The following is an 18644-nucleotide window of genomic DNA, read 5'->3' as shown; positions in this document are numbered from 1 at the left end:
CATGGCCATGATTCAAGTGTTGGGTTTTTTTTAATTTTTTTTAAGTGTTGAACTTTTCGGTTGTTTTCAACAGCTTCTAGATTTCAATCGGCTCCGAATCTGTCTGGGCTTGTCTCACATGAATTTGTTCATCTCATCGCGTTCTTCGACCATCGTGTGATGAGAAAAAATCATATCTTGCTCGCATTCTCCAAAAATCAATGTGCAAGTTGACAATTTATTTAAAAATGATGTAAAACATACATTTTTTACTTTTTTCTTAATCTACGGGCTCCAACGAGCATTAAAACCATGGAATTTGAAAATACTCAAAGAACCATTGTTTTTTATTGTGTTAAGGACTGTATTTCCTACATACAAAACTTTCCCAAAATCTCGCCCTAACACCTTCAAAAGTGGCTTCCAAGGAGTGTACTCGGTCAAAATTTGAAACTGAAGAAAAACAATCAGAATGAACTCCTAGACTGTGTATAAACTTTAGAATAACCAAAATTTTCTTCAAAAAAAAGTTATGCTAAAAATTTGAAAATAGCCCCCCATTGGACTCCCCACAACGATAGAAGTCAAAGGGTTCAAGGAGAGGTATGGTGTCACAAGTGCATGGTGGGAATCTCATCGAGGTTTATTCCGTCAAGATCTCTTGTACTTTATCATGTCTTCTCATGTACAATCTTACAAAAAAAAATGATACTTTAAATGACTACAAATCTTATTTAACTTATCAAACAATCTAAAATATGGTAGACCAAGAGTGCTCTTACACATCAACAAACAAAAAAGTCCAAACTTCTTCTCATTAACTTTGATAAACATACATTCGTGAACAACTTCCAAGGGGTAGTGCAGTCATAGTTCTTACATCCATTCCATGACATGGTATGCTCATGGGGTGACCTATCATATAAAAATATCTCTGGTGGGGGTGCCCTCATGTTAGGAAAGGGTGTGCTGCTGATGAAAAATTGTTGTATTGTCCTACTAGGGATCTCTCCATGTTAGCATAGTGATTTTTGGTGTAGTGGGAGCCACATTGCTTGAGGAGAGCTTTGTGCCACTGTAAAAGCTTCATGTTATGCTAGTTCCTTGAGCCATTCTTGCATTAGGATGAGATTACCCACCTCTAATAAGGATGGATTTGAAGCACCTACCTGCAAGATGTAACAAAGAAGGCTGTTTTAGAGGAAAAGTGGTGACACTTGACCTCTCTAACCTGCACCCACTGTTTCTTGTAATGCCACTGTTTTGAGCTAAAGAGCTTGACATTCGTGCATCCACGAATGCAAAGAAGCACCTGCACTCATACACAACCAATTGCAATAGCCTAACAAGCCTACTTCTCCCCTCCCAAGATATTGAAGAACCATACACATTCGTCTCACCGATAGTATGACGATCCTGGGATGACCTCTGCTCACCCTCACGTGCGGCCTTCGGTGCAAACACCGCGGACAAGCAATATGTACACTTTTGTTGTGCGGAGTACATGGTGGTGGAGGGATACGATTTGTGATGTCCGTGAGCACCATGGCAATTGTTGCGTGAGGAAGCAAAGAATGAAAAGAAAGAGGGGGGAGGGAGAGGGAGGAACATGGGAGGAGAGAAGGGGGCAGAGGGGGAGAGGGAGAGAGAGGGGAGGAGGAGGAGAGAAGGGGGTAGGGAGGGAGAGGAGAGGAACATGGGAGGAGAGAAGGGGGGAGAGGGGAGGAGGAGGAGAGAAGGGGGTAGGGAGGGAGAGGAGAGGGAGAGAGGAGGAAGGAGGAGGAGAGAACAAAGGTTTTTTTTTGGGGGGGGATTTTTTTTTGAAAAAGTGGACTTTTAATGTTTGTAGGTTTAAAAAAATGTCAAAAAATGATTTTTTGATGTGTATATATGTTGGGAGGGAATTTTAAGTAAAAAATAAGTAAAAATAACTTTTTTGAAAAAAAGTCAAATTTTGGCTCTTAGTGACCCACGTTTTTGCTGATGTGGCCACACCCCTTTACTCCCTTCACTTTTCAAAAGCTAGAGAGAGAAAGTGACCTCTTAGGTCCACATCCTACATGTGTTTAAAAAAAGGCTAAAAAAGTCTACTCAAAACTAGTTTCTTGAATGCCCTTGTCCCCTTAACCCTACACAACATTAGCCTTAATCCCTAAAAATTAGGATTCCTTACAAGGCCCATGCAAGGTTCATATTTCTCCTAATGCTGGGAACCTCTAGGGCTCTAGTACCATAGGCGATACATGTGAGTGAAGTACCAAATCAAGCTGAGATTTCTTAAGATTTTACATTATGACACTTTGATTTTTTTTTTTTTTTTCCAGTATTTTAATTTTGTAACTTTGGGGGGTCATATAACATTGTTACCCTCCCCAGGCTCATCACACTAGTAAACTCCCTTTATAATACTAAAGCTAAAGGTCCATAGGGACTAAGCCCACTAGAAAGCCCTAGTACATTTCACACAATGCTGCCTAGATCGCATTAAGAACCTAAGTAACCATTAATTATTAGGAAGGCATTCCCCATGGTATTAAGAGAAGATCTCTAACGTTTAGCTTGGTCAAACTAGCTTAGTCGGACTGCTTGATTTTTAAACTTAGACAAGTGATTATGACAAAAATTACATTGAATTTAATGTTTGATACTAAACAAAGGCACTGAATATTATGCTACCAATCACAATTAAAGCAGACAAACATGGATGCAAAAAAGATAAGGGGCAATGCTAATGGACAAAAAACACCTGTTTGTGTTGATGGTCGTGTTTGATTTGAAGTGTGAATGAGAGAAAGATTTCATGAAGGTCCAAATCCTAACAACAGCAACACGTTCCTGTACACACTAGGAAACACAAAGAATACCTCTAGGAGGCACATCAGTGGGAAAAGGTACCAACACTTATTGAACACAATTAAAAAAAACATAAGGAACCCTAACCTAATTATTTGCACTCCCCCTAGAGAGTCAAGGGAATAGGATATTGTAGAGATTGGGGGGAAACCCTAAGGCTAAACCCCTATCCTCGTCGTCGAGATAAACAAAGTCATCATCCATGAGAACATATGTGCCATCCGTATAGTCATAAAAATCTTCTTCTTCATCATAGGTACCCATGTTTACTAAGAAGGTCACTAGACGCCTATAGTCATCTTGGTCAAAAGGGTAGGCTTGTGCAATGGGAGAAACGCTCTCTACTAAGTATGGATCAGTCATGGTCAAGAGACGTATTAGCCATTCTAACTCCTCAAAATTCCTCTCACATGCTAGCGTACCTACCAAATCCCATTCACATGCAAGCACTGGAAACACCATGTGAAACATTTGTGAAAAGTAACGAGGGTACCTCTCACCCAAGGCATGAGTGAATGACTCTAGCGTACTAGCCATATCTGTACACGCAAATAGATGATGGTTAGAGTGCAAATATTACAAGGGTCGTGTTCTTGTGCATAATGTGTTTTTGTGATTTTGTGTTATGGCTCTTGCTCTTTTACTTTTTTATCTTTTTTTTGTGAGTATAATACTTTATATATACATTCCCTAAGATTGGAGATTAAGAATTCAGGGAGGAAGGTTGAGAGGGAAGCAAGTGAATGATGGATGTCAGCAAACAGTCCCCCTTCCTTGGGTAGATCATACCTTTTGGAATGATGTCGTCACCCTTTGAAACCAGTTGTTTCAAGTTGTTATAGGTGAAGGCTTTAACCAATAGTTTTCGACCGCCCTATGCATTTCATCTAGTTGCAAGGGTGGTAAGGTACTCTCCCATGATTTTATTTGCAACATTGTTGTAGGTGGTGAACTTACAACGGGAGGTGTAAACTCTTTCTTGCTTGTATGGATATGTACAATGGTAGGTGGAGGTTGTGTTGAAGCTTCTATTTCTGTATAGGAACTACACGAAGAGCAAGAAGCTTCATTTGATTTCGTTGTTCCTGAGCTAGGTGGAACAAATCGTTCTTTCTTCGGTACCCAAACTAGCTATGGAGCAGGTGTGTAGCGTTCTGTGATTTTTTCCTTTCCGCAATCTTCAATTTGTTTTGGAGCCACAAGATTGAGCTCACATGGGCCCGGTGACAAGTAAGAGCACAATTTACGTTTTGGTGACCAGATTTAATCATTTCCTTCATAGTAGCCTTGGGCTTCCAATAGTTTTTTAGGAATCCAACGCAACGTTTCTTTACATTTCTTGGGGCGAATGGGACGTCTCTTACCAAGCTCCTGTCTTTTAGCACTAGCTATGGTTGCTAAAGAAGCTTTAGGGATCCACTTGTATGTTTTCTTTGTTATATTGGGATGGGTCTTGTGTGTCTCAAGCTTTATTTCAACTACATCAGTTTAAGCTCTAGAGAGTTGGGCTATGGGGACATATGGTTCAACCTCTTGGACATCCAATGTTTTGGGTTTTATTTCCTTAAGAGGCAATATCTCAGGGGCTATGGCTTGAGTGGAAAGGCTAAGAGTTGGTTTTTGTGTTGTGACAACCCCTGTCCCCCAATCAATAGTGCATTTGGTGGCTATCATCCACGTGCGTCCTAGATTTATATTACCCTCCATAGTTTCAACAGGCATGACCTAAAAGTCTTGAGCTACAACCCCATTGTCATAACTGACAAAAGTGTGCTAAATTCCAAAAACCGAAGTTTTTTTCGTGTTGACACCCTTGACTTGGATAATACTCTCAGATAGAGGTGGCTTCCCTAACTGACACCGCACCCCATATGATAGCCGATTATATTTAGCACCCGTGTCCAATAAGGCGTTATATAGCACTTTTCCATAGGTGTTGTTTAGCTCAATAAGGTATCGTAGAGGTGTGTCAGAGTCCAACCAATCCTCATCGGTTTCAACGTGGAATGCATGTGTGACTCCAAGGTTAGCCTCTCGTTTTTGTCTTATGCGTTGTTCTCGCTCCTTAGCCTCCACTTGAGTTTGTATCTTCTTCAATTCTATTTGTGCTTTGGATACCTTTTTTATATGGATGGCACGTAGCTCCTCTTGGCTTAAAGGATCATAGTATCTTTTACATTTTCTCACATTGAGGAATCCAATGGTTTCAACTCCATCAAGGTCTCCACATGAATGGTTCCTTATGGGGTGATCTCACATACTCTATATGGTCTTTTCCCGCATATTTCAACTTTTTCTTTTCGTTACGCACTCTATATATAAGGACTTTATCACCAACATTGACATCTTTGTTCTTTAGATGACGGTCAAACCATTTTGTCCTCCTATCTTTCTCCACAAGTGCATTTTGCACAGCTAATTGCCTCTCTTCATCTAGCCTTTCAAGGATATATAATCACTCAACTAAGGGGTTACCATCCCAACCTTCTTGAGAAGTTACTCGAAGACTAGGAATGACAAACTCCCATGGCATAACCGCTTCTTGGCCATACACCATCTTAAACGGTGTGCAGTTAATGGAAACTTTGTACGCAGTACGATAATCCCATAGAGATGATGTAAGCTTTAAATCCTAATCTGTGCGATGAGCTTCCACCATTTTGGATAAGATAGAGATTAAGGTCTTGTTGGTGCTCTCAGCTTGGCCATTTGCTTGTGGATAATAAGGTGTGGACCTATGGTGAGCTATCATAAAGTTGGTAGTGAGTTCTTTTATTACTCCATTTATAAAATGAGTACCATTGCCACTCACAATCTCAAAGGAGAACCAAATCTTGTAATAATGTTCTCATAGAGAAACTTGGCAGTTGACCTCGCATCGGCCTTATGTGTCACCCTGACTTCTGTCCACTTTGTCACATATTCAGTGGCAACGATAATATATCGAAATAAAGTGCTATGAGCTACCGAACTAATTGGGCCTACAAAGTCCAAACCCCATTTTTCAAATGGTTGAGTCACTTTAACAGGATGTAAGGGCATCCTATCCTTTCGTTGTGTCATATTGTAATGTTGGCATTCATCACATCCTTTTGCAAAAAGTGATGCATCCTTAAATAAGGTTGGCCACCAATAACCTGATTGTAACACCTTTCTAGCTGTTAGTTCCCCTGAGAAATGTCCTCCGGCTATACCCATGTGGGCTTCTTGCAATATGTATAAATACTCATCCTCATGGGCACAATGTCTAAGAATATCATCCTTCCCTAGCCTGTAGAGAGTTCCTGCAACGAGAGAGTAAGGTTCACATTCTTTTAACAGTTTTTGAGCTATGTCTTTACGAAGCTCTTTGGGTGGAAAACCATTAACTAGAAAGTTCACAATCTTCTCACTCCATTCAGGTACGGTTTCGACTAGGAATAGAGAAGTATCGAGAAACTCATCCGACTCCAGTAGGGGCTTCACCATTGGGTATGCGAGACAAATGATCCGCCGTGACATGTCTTTTGCTAGGTCTCACCACAACGGTAAAATCAAACTCAAGGAGAATTAACAACCATCGTGTAATTCTTCCCGTGGAACAAGATTTATTTACTAGATACAACAAGGCTTGATGATCAACATAGAACACAAACCTGTTGGCCAGAAGGTAGTAGCAAAATTTCTTCATTGCATAAATCATACCTAAACCTTCTCGCTCTGTAGTGGTGTAGTTTCTCTCGGCATCATTCAATTGACGACTTGCAAAGCTAATGGGGTAGTCCAGTTTATGTTCTCCTGGTTGAGTTAGAACACACCCAATAGCAAAGTTTGATGCATCAATATGCACAAGGAAAATTACATTCCAATCAGGCACTCGTAGAATAGGAGCGCTAGTCAAGGTCTTTTTCAATGACTCATAAGCATGGTCACACTCCGCAGTCCATTGGAACTCAATAAGAAGCTTGTACAAAGGACGAGCTATCTCGGTAAAGTTTAAAATAAACCATCCGTAATAACCAACATGGCCCATGAACCTTTGAACTCCTTTATAGTTTGTAGGTGGTGGCAATTTAGCAATGACTTTAATTTTGCTCTCATCTGTGGAAATCCCATTTTTGGACACTATATGCCCTAAAATGACTCCATGTTTAACCCAAAATTGGCATTTGAAAGGGTTTAAGGAGATGCGATACAATCTACGCTTCTCAAACACTTTTCATAAGCATGATAGATGTTCTTTCCAAGAGGAATAAACACAAAGGTCATCTAATAAAGCTTCACAAAACTCCCTCAAATATTCTCTAAAAGCAGTGTTTATTAATCTTTGAAAGGTAGCATGGGGCATTGGTTAAGCCAAAAGCCATAACACGAAATGCGAACACTCCAAATTCGGTTATAAAGGCTGTTTTAGCTTGGTCCTCCATCACAATTGTGATTTGATTGTAGCCAGAGTACCCATCTAAAAAGCTATAAGCTTCCTTCCCTGCAACTTTTTCAAGCACATGTTCTGAATATGGCAAGAGGTAATGGTCCCTCCGAGTGGCGGCATTGACCTTCTTGAGATCCACGCACACTCTCAGTTTCCCATTCTTTTTTGGCACAAGAACTATTGGAGGCACCCATTCTGAGTGCTCAATAGGGTATATGAATCCACATTCCACAAGCTTCTCAATCTCTTCTTGAATGATTTTTGCATATTTAGGATTCATTGGGTAGGGTCGTTGCTGAACTGGTTTAGCCATGCTATTCATAGGGATTGTGTGTTGCACCATGGAAGGTGGAACACCTTTCATATCATGATATATCCATGCAAATATATCCCTGAATTCCTTGGGAAGTTCTTTAAGTACACACTCCTCAGTCTCTATCAGATCTTGGGCAATGAAAACAGGTTTAGACTCTTCTTCTGGGTCTGCTAACTCTATTTCCTTAACCTATCATCGTTGGACCGTCATAGACTCCATTGCTCCCATCGATAGGTTTTCTTTGAGCCTTTGTATACACAACCTTACGTTCCTATGTGGTGTAGAATTTGAAATGTTCAGGTGTGGGAGTAAGTCTGTGGGGTCCTGTTGTTCTATGGACTGTGATTTCACTTCCGATTCTTTTTTTTTTGGAGCTAACTCTCGGTTTTGTCGTCTCCTTACGGTACGGCTCAACTTTGGCTTCTCTGTAGCCTCTAGTTGTGCGATGTCAATGGGTTGTGGACTACACCACATAATGCTTTGAAGGTATTCATCACAGTTATCTACCAACTTTCAATGAGCATCACATGCCCCTATATAATTAAGCCATTCTGCGGTAGATTTCTTTTCATTTATTCTAGCAGGCACATTTTCTCGATATCGTCGCCTCTTATATCTCTTACTCTTCTTGTTTAATTCTCGATTACAGCCAATCTCTAGTGAAGAGTCACTAGATGAATCGCTTCTTGTGTCTTCTGCTCCCTTGGACAGATTGTCATCTAGGATACCACTCGCCCTTGAATGGTTTGTCCTCACATTTGCACTAAGATTTAACTCAAATTCTTCGTCCTCATAGTCAATTTCAATTGATGATTCTGACCCCAATTCGTATGGGCTATATAGTCTTGTGAGGCACTACTGGTTCCAATGCCAGTCAAACCTTCATCTTGTAGGTCATCAGAAGCTATATGCATTGCTTCTAGCATATTTAAGGGTACAAGTGGTGACATTTCATCCCCCTCAAGTGTTACCCATGTCATCCCCCTATTTCCCCAAGTGTCTATGGTTGTCGCTAGGTGGACCCAATCCACATTGTCCGACTCAGTCATCCCAGGTAGTACATCCATATAAGGAGAATCTTCCCTAACATCAGTGTCCGCTTTACATGTGTAACAATACTGCAATGGGGCCGAGTGAACTGTGGTGTCAGAACTATGATCAAGTATAAACCTGTTTCCTAGAGGATGTGCTCGACCAGTCACAAGATCCACTCAAATGATAGAATCTTGGAACTGCAAGTAGACATGGTTTTTAGACCAGTCATGCACCATTTTTGTTTCCCTCATGAAAGGATTCCCTAAGATCATCTCCGATGCCATAGTGTGTTTGGAGAAATCCATAACAATGAAGGTAATCCCTATTTTATGTCCAAAGACCTTGATCTTGAGATCTTCTAACATCCCAATAGGTTTAACAATAGACCCATTGTCCATCTTCACTACTATGGTTGTGGTCGCAAGGTGAGGTCTTTCCATAGTTTCCCAGCAACTTTTAGTCACAATGCTAACCCCAACGCCACCATCAAGGATTCCCTTCACAATTAATCCCTTAGTAGTGATTGGTATGGTCGCATTGAATTCATCACCCTCAAAGTATTGTCCCAACTTGTTAACATGTATTTCTATAAAAAGGTTCTCATCTAGGTTGGGTTGTGGATCTAAGTGTTCCTCCTCTATTGGCATCTCCCCAACTCCATCCATCTGTGCAAATTGTGGTAGCCCAAACTTTAGTTCTCCATTGAGGAAGGCTCAAAGAGTTGAAACTAGCTCAGGGTCTTTATATAGTTTGGACATGATTGTGGTTCTAACTTCTGAAATCCATCAATTTGGCAATATTTAACGGCACCTTTTGGGCTTCAGTCCCTTGACGTGGGGTTTGATAGGATCAGGTAGTCCCTCTGTAAACATTCTTTCCATCAAGAAGTGAGTACGCCCACTTTCCCATGAATTTAAGTCACTTTCTTCTTGGATGACACTAGGTATGGCTAAGGGTCTATGGACTTGGTGAGGTTGTTGTTGCGTAGGGAACACGGAGTCTATAATCTGGATCTACTTAGGTGCTGGTTCTAGATCCCTTTGGTTATCTTCTACCAAACTCCTTAATTGCTTGACTCGCTTGATCTCCTCTGTAGGGTTTGGATAAGTTCCTATCTTCTTCTTGGATCCCTGCCATTGTGGCTCATAAAGATCTTCCTTGTTGGTTTCTATCTTAGTGGTTGTTTAGGTCTCCACGGTTTCACCTGAATCAGAATCTTCTTCAGCGTCGTTCATATATATGGGGTCGTCACCAGTCCCTATGTTGGTCTTTGAACTGGGGTCTGACTTCGCTGCTTTTTGCGATCTCTTCCTTCGTGTTTTCTTCTTTTTCTGAGATTGGGAAATTGATGCCGTGTCTCTTTCCTCAAGAATGTAATTTTGTTTTTGGAGCATCGATCGTGTGAATACGTTTACTAGTACCATAGGTGTACTTTGTGATGGCTCCTCGGTAACTTCAATCAAGTTTAATGGCATGACCTTCGGTGCATTTGGATTATTTGGACATTGGGCAATCAAATGATCTATGCCACATCGATTACACATGAGTATCGGCATTGTAGACGTGCTCGCTTGACTGATTTGCATTAGTGTGGCGTTCTTTTGTAGCCTAATAGGACACTCGGCTACACAATGTGTACCTCCACACTCATAGCATTGAAGAGGTGGTCTCTTAGCAGTGTGATTGATATTTTGGGATCTTTCCGCAAGAGCAGCTACTTGATATACAGGTTTGACTTGTCCCCAATAGTCCTCCATGTAGTATTGTGTACTTTCTTCAAGCACATCCATCCCATAGGAAATATTAGGATCTATATCTTCCTCACAGCCTTCCATAGGCCTAGAGAGCAAGTTTCATTCAATTTGGATTACTTTTGGCTTAGTAAACCTTCCCGGGAAGTTGTAGGCAACAAACATAATAAGGACTGATAAACCTGCCTAAAAGTGTCACAATCACAAACTGAGAGTTGGATTGGTTAGAGTACATCAAGGAGAGTTTACAGTTAAAGTTTGGAGAAGTTCTAAGGCAGTAGACATCATACACGTATGAAGTCTCGAGGCACAGATTGAATGTTTTTGCCATAACTTGAGCTACTGATATCGGATTGAAAAACTTCATTTTATCAAAATGAAGCCCGAGAGTAGCTCTACAAGATTTAGTGTCAAGCCTGAACAACAATTAAACACCCTTTGGTTCATTCATTGTTGGTCAACGTCCGAAAAAACGTTGTTTAAGTCCTCAAAATTCATCCAAAAGTTAGGGGTGTCTAAAATCGACAATTTGAGAGAAGTGTGAGAAAACGATCGCGATTTGGACATAGTTTTGACTTCACCCTAACGAAAGTACTTGAACAATTTGGAATAAGCCTTCTTACATCAAGCTAGAGCTATTAAGCCCAGAGATCATGTTTGCTTTAGATTCAAACTCAACTTATACAAGCTTTGGAATCCCAACGATAGAGGAGCATCCACCCATAATGGATCTTCCAAAACTTGCAATTGATAAAGACAAAGCTAGTTAAAAGAGTTTGGATAATAGATCATAAGAGTGAAGGATTGTATAGATATATTGACGACAGTGAGGTCAACCCTTATAGGTGCTCATAGCCATAACCAAAAGAGCTAACAGATTATAAGCTCTTATATGTATATACATACAGAGTCGATTATCAATGGAAGTCTATAGTTGTTGACAGGGACAAGAATATAGAGTTGTAGAAAGCACAAATCCATGGACTGCATTAGATATAGGTGGATATTTTTTTGATGAAGGACCACATATACCTCCTCCAAATACGAGAATTCCTACGAGAATTTCAAAGGAGAATTCCTATGAGAATTCCTACGAGAATTTCAAAGGAGCCACCTAGATTCCCTTCTAGAGCATAAATGAGAGATGAAGTGATCACAAAGATGGCAGACATGCCTTCTCAAGGACCCATCTCCAACAGAACACCAAATCCCTTTGAAGAACAACCTAAGCATAGTGGAAGACCTAAAGCGAGAGAAGGATTGGGAGAGTCTATGGTTAGACCTGTAGACAATCGGCGAGTTAGACCATCCTAGATCCAAAAATGGGTAAACAGAAAATATGCCGAAAATAAAGATCTAAGAGATCATGTAGCGGCTTTCATAAGAGAAATTGGAGGAGGGAAATTTTTGGATTTTTCTACACAGTTTGCAAAATTTGGACTTACTCTGGAAGAGGACGTGACTATATGGTTTGACTTAGTGAAAATATGTGATTTCGAGCTGTTTGAGGAATTCATTGAAGAATTCTTACAGAAAGGCATAGTGGTCCACAGATTCAGAGATTCAAACAAAAAGAGGATAAATCAGTACGCAAAGCATCTTTACGGCTTAAAAGATATATCAAGTTTTGTCCAAGAGCTGAACTACCTACGCAGGTACGGTTGATGCTGATCTTTATCTAGGGATGAGAAAATGCGGGTATTCAGAAGGATCCACATATGATAAGGAGCCTGACGCTAAATGAATTGATCAAAGAAGCTCTTTATCTGATGGATAATTGTGAGAAATATAAAGAAAACGATTGTAAGAGTCAAGAGGACGACACATCCTCTCAGCACAATGATTCATAGATGAGTGAGTTCATTCCAAAATCAGCGGCACCTATCAATCAAGAAACATTTATTAATGAAATAAACTCCTCTTGTACAGTCTGACATCCAAGGGAGCCTAAGTGGTGAAAAATTGAGAGAAAATGGACAAACTATGCGAGGGAAGAGTGTTACTATGGCATGAAATATGCTAGGGAGAGGTGTGTACAAGCTATTCCAGTAGCACCTATTCCACCTAGATACGCTATGGTGAATACACTAGGACCAGTAGGAGTTTCAAGGCCACAGCTTGTCTTAGGAAAACAACCTCCACTCTCAGATGCCAAAATGCCTGTAGATATGAGATACACCCCAATAATGGAAGCATCTACTAAACAAGCACTAGTACCAGCTTGTATTATAACAACCAAAGTGGGTACTGCCCTTCGAAGTGACAGAAGATAAGAGAAACACATGGAATGGTGAGGCTGGTATAACCTCCACCTTTTGTGTTTTGACCTGAAGAAAGAAGGTTTGAGATGGACGAAAGGCATTGTGGTTCCTTGTGAATAGAAGCTTAGCTAGGTCAGAGCATGTTTACGACCAAGAGGAAATGCAAGAAGAAGCTCCTCAACCATAGATAGATAGTCACAAAAGTCGTGGCACAACCACTTGGTCAAACAATGTCTTGAGATGGAGATCACACAAGTAAATGCCTATTTTCTTGAATGTGGTGGCATTCAGTTGATCCTATACTATTCATAAACCCTTGACCAAGTCATAAAGATCACTACCAATGACTCAAGTAGTATCGTTCAGCTACCTAGTAGCTCGAAAAACAAAAAACATTGTGCCAATTCAAGTAGTTACAAGAGCACAAGATCAAAAGGAAACTGATGAAAACCTAGAGACAGAGAAAACAAGAACTAACATGAATGCAAAGACGAGTGAACCAAAGACCAACGCACCTGGTCATAAAACCAAGAGAAAACGGAATAGTTAGAAAGCTAGAAAGGCTAGGATGAAATCACGGAGAAAACAAGAGCAAAAATCCCTAGCTGAGGAGCTTACCCAAGCTAAAGAGAAGATAATACAACATGAGGAAATGGTTGCACCTTCTCTTACATAGATGTCTCAACTTCCAGAAGAACCATCCACAGAGGAGAAACCGAGAAGTGCTAGTTTAGGAGGATCAATATCGGTCGAGAAGGTTAATGAGCTATTAGACACCCTCCTGAAAGCCTATGAAACACGGCTCAGAAACAACCAAACCCAAGAACAGAGGTGGATGGCCTATCCATTTGTAAAACTAGAAAAGGATAGACTAGAAATGTGCCAGAAAATGATTCAAACATCCCAAGCTTTACTAGAACCACTAGTTGAAAAACTTGAGGGTGTGATCCTTGTCCCACCTACACCAATAATCCCACAAGAGCCAGATTCTAATCATGAGCACGGACCAAAACTCAAGGACTCGGCATTAGAACCAAGGATAGTGTTGAATACCATGGATAACTCTTTTGCGGGATTTAACATAGCTATACATAACATTTGTAAAGAAATAGATGGTATTGATGAATTGTGGAAACAAGCCAAAGAGGCCAATGAAGCAAGTGAGATAAGTAGACGAGTAAACCAAACGGGTGATGGAAGAGGAGTGTCTCTTCCACCAATAGAAGAATTTGAGGCTAGATCCCAAATGAATCTAGAAGTGGAATCGTACAGTCTATGGATAGTCAATCCCATTCGGTTAAGAACACTACCATCCTATATGGGAGAGTACGAGGCCAAATCAAATGTTATTGCAGTCCCATCACAGACACTGTCTCCGAGAAAGGTCATTGATTCAAAAGGACTGATAGAAATTTTGTCGACACCAGTCACCTGCATGATAACGTTAGTTGAGTTGCTCAGAATACGACCAAACATGTGGGCTACTGTGAAAGAATGTCTAAAGAAATTTGGTGTCAAAAAACCAATGACTCAAATCGAGGAAGGGATTAAAGAGCTTGAAATCCCTTAGCTCAACACAAGACCAGTACCTCTGAACAAAGTAGGGGAGTATTATGAGGGAGAATATGGGAACACCACTCTTCCTGTGGAATTTCAAGCTATAAAAACCATGGCAATACTTGATAGCGGAGCGCTGGTGTTTCCATCGCAACAAAAGAGATCTGGAAAAAATGGGGAAAACCAGCAGTGAGGGCTACCAGGTTGAAACTGTAGCTTGCAGAAAAACACACGGAAAGGCCCCTAGGATTTCTAGAAAAATCAGTTATTACTTCTTGTGGCATTGAATATGAGCAACCCTTTGCTACTGTTGACTTCGCCAAGAAGAACAATTATGATATCCTTCTAGGAAGACCATTCATGCGACAATTGAAAATGGTCAAGGACTGAGGTTATGACCATATCAACCCTGAGACATATGGAAACCACGACAAGGATAAACTTGAAGAACCATAGTTACAAGGATGTGAGGAGAACACATGTGGAGGAGTTTGATTCCGCTACTATAGCAGGATTAGAACTTCTAGCATGGTTGGGTAAGCCTAAAGAACTATGGATGTGTGGAGCTTCGCAATGTGGAAATTTAAAGCAAGAGGAGTGTATTTTAGAAAGGGCAATTGAAGATAAGGATTATATCCCAAAACCCTTTTTTGAGGAAGCTTTAGAGACACATGAATGGAAACACATCTTGGCTACCCTCAATGTGTGTGCTATTCAAGATGATCCAACAACAAAGTTTTGTGATGAAGATGGCTATGATGTTGTTTTTGTACTTTGCAGTAAATGTGATCCAAGAAAACAAAGACAAAGAAGAATATGAGTTCTATGACTCCGTAGAGAACTTGGAGCTTCAAGAAGATGCTGACATTGGAAATCGCAACAACCAAACATGTGACATAAAAGACACTTTAACTAATGAACAATTTTAGGATTGTTCAGATCAAAGATCCAAGAACCAATGTCACCACTACAAGAATAAAGTGCATCAAAAATGGATTCCAAAATCCTTGATAGAGACACGACCGCAACAAGCATCCTCATATGTGGATCCTATACATGCAAAAAAGACTCAATAGAGAAGAACACAACCATGTCAACAAGCTAACAACACTCTAATCAATTTGCTAGAAACTCCCTCCTAGAAATAGCAATCCAAGAGCAAACAAACAATAAATTTCCATAACAAGCTAAACCACAAAAGGAATGTGCTAGAATGCAACCTTGTTGAGGATAGCAGTGATAGTGATGATCCTTATTACATTCCTTACAAGAAACTCAGGTCATCACCATCACTAGCAGCTTCCATGACAACCAAGGACATCCGAAGAAAAGAATGAGTCGGAACCAAAAAGTTTGACAAATCTAGATGCCAAAGAGCTGGATTGGCCAAAAGCAGCTATGGATCAAGAAGACAAATATCTCTGATGAAAAATCACAAGATCCAATGCCATTAAAAAAACAATTTAAGCCTGCAAGAACAGCTAATAAAATCACAAAGTCAGAAGCTTTTACAAATCAAATTTGGGCTCTAAAGAAGTTGATTCAAGCACAAAGAGGTCAGAAATTTATTTGGATTCCAAAACAGTCAGAGTATCAACTCCCAAAGTGTGAATCTCGTCCTCAACCAAGCACACAAGGGCTGAAGCAAAGACCACTAGTGACTCACACAAAGACAAGGTGGATCCCAAAGAAGTTTCTTCAAACACAAACAAAGCAGGGACAAGTATGGGTTCCCAAACAGGCATTCTAAATGCAAACCTAATACTATGAATATTAGAGGGCAATGTTTTGTGAGTTGTATTGAGTATTTGCGTTTGATTGTGATGATTGTTGACAAAATTCAGAGTATATGTCCTCATAGTAGCATTACAAGAGCAGTATGGGGACAAAAGCCATATATGAGTCCCTAGGAACATGTGTAAAGTGTACATAGCATTTACAATTCTATTCGAATGAATTTTTTTTTTGGTAACTTGGTTTTTGGTTTTATTTTTTTATTTTTGAGATTTAGAAAAAAAGAAGGAAAACATTTCATAATCTAGATGAAGAAAAGACTGAAGAGATGCCGCGCAGTACAAAACAAAGAAGGTCCAAGAAAATGACAACATTTCATGAAGTGGGTCTCAAAATCCATACGCACAATGGGTAATGTCAGAGGGAAGAAAAGAATGCTGATTAGCCTTTGCCTATAATAGAATGGTAATAAAACTACGAGATAAACTACAAGGAGAAAGAAAGTTGGTGATCGACTAAACGAAAGCCCCCATCAAGTGTAAAGTTGCCATCAGACATTTCATGCGACTACAAGGCCGTACACAGGAAGTAGATCTTTATATTGTGAATCTTCTATCTTTTATGTGACTTAATGAAGCGTAACAAACAAAAGGGACTAACAATACTGACAAGAACAAAAGGGGCAAAAATGATTGCTCAGTCATGTTTTTGATAGATGTCAGCGAGAGCAACCAGGGATCAAGCCCAATTTTGATCATCATCATTGGTTCTACATGTGTTTGGTAAAACTCACATGCCTTCAATAGGTCTCATGAGATTTTTGGCTGCAGGGAAGGCTAAGAAACCAACTTTATCGCAAATGGATACTCCCTCGATAAGCCCGATAGATCCTCCATACGTTGTTTTTCCAGGTGTCTTAGTACAATTTGAGCCCACAAACGATAGCTTTACCTTTCCAAGTATAGCTCATCTTTCTCTTGATGACACCACGGCTACCATGCCTACCCCAGTGACGGGCATGACAAAAAACACACCATGGATAGCATTTATTAGTAAAGCACCGCCACATGGTGGCCCAATGCCTATAACAATACCTACAATTGTGTATCAATCATATGCACATATAGTCCCTTGTGCTCATGTAGCTCCTACCCCTCCCATTGTTTGAACAACTTATGCTCCATGACCACAACATCCAAGTCCTTATTTCAATGAGACCATACCAGCTAGCATTAGCATATCACATCCCACATCTGCTATGCCCAGGGCCACACATATAAACTTTGAGACACCACATGGCACAACATCGTACCCAGCTTGGGACCCGAGGATCACCCATATGCCTAACCCGATGCCAATCCCCATGTAGTCCCAAGAGCATTTGTGTTAGGAAATAAGACGTATCTAAATAGATAATTGAGTACATTACTTAATGGAGAGAGATAGATTTACATACACGAGATTATAGACTAGAGAGAGAGAGAGAGAGAGAGAGAGAGAGAGAGAGAGAGTACACACGATATACGTGGTTCACCCAATGTGGGCTACGTCCATGGGAAAGCAGCCACTCAATGGATTTAGTACTTCAAAACAAGAAGTAGTTTACAAAGGGAGTATACCCTTAATGGAGCTCTCGCCTTGCTTCACTCTCACCACCTCACACTCACCTTGTTGCATCAACTTCACACTCTATGAAATGTGTGTAGAAATGGCCTTCTTATATAGGCCAAAAGGGCTGCCCTCTCTCATGAGAGGCAGCCATGTGTAGCCGCCCTTGTGTAGATAAGTCCAAATCGGACCCTCCAATCCACCCATGTGTGGCCGCCCTTGAGAAGACAAGTCCGCTTTTGAATTCGGCCACCGGCCACCGGCCAACTGACGGTTGTTTTTCGACCACTTTTTGACCGCCGTCCGGCCATAATATTCCGGCGAAAAGGAATATTCTGGCGAAAAGTTGCCCCTAATTTTTGGCCGTGAAAATTTTGGTTTCTGGCGAGTGATTTTCCTTCACGCACGATGGCTTCTTCTCATAATGGGGGCCTTACAAATGTGCGCTTTTACCACAGAAAATTACAAGGGTAAATCAGGCTCCATACTTAAAAATTTGTCCCCACTATACCTGCTCACTGGAGTGATTTGGCAACGTTTGCTCAAGATGTCGGTCAATCTATTGCTGAAAATATGCGTAACACGCTTGATAGAGAGCATAGAAGTAAGGCAATACAAATAGCCAAGCTCACATAAAAATTTAGTGGAGACGAGGATGTGAGAAAGCATATCAAATTATTTGAACAAATATGTGATTCTCTAGGAGAACACAATGAGCTGCATAAGAGTAATGCTTTAAGTCTGACCTTGAGTAGGAAGGTTGGGGATTGGTAAAGGACCCTAAGGGTGGAAGAGAAAACAATTTACCCTGCTCTTAGGAGACTGTTCTTGAAAGAGTACATACGAGAGGGAGTGATTTGGGATGTAGCTTCTCAACTCCAAAAAGCCCAATGAGAGGAAGAGGAGTCTGTGAGAGACTTTATTAGTCGCTTAAGGCATTTGAATTCTTGTTGTAATCCAAATAAGCGCTTCAATAATAACCAATTTTGCAATAGATTCATTAGGGGACTATGACATGAGGATATCTACAATGGCATAGTCATTAGAGGTATCACTACTTGGAAATTAGTTACCACCAATGTGATCTAATTAAAGGAAAATTTAATAATTCAAGGAGAAAGAGTGTTTGTTGAGCCTAA

Source organism: Adiantum capillus-veneris, chromosome 9, assembly GCF_014529385.1.
Source record: "Adiantum capillus-veneris isolate H3 chromosome 9, ASM1452938v2, whole genome shotgun sequence".
NCBI classification, from domain to species: Eukaryota; Viridiplantae; Streptophyta; class Polypodiopsida; order Polypodiales; family Pteridaceae; genus Adiantum; species Adiantum capillus-veneris.
The sequence above is the reverse complement of the archived record's forward strand: the minus strand, read 5'-3'. Positions refer to the sequence as shown.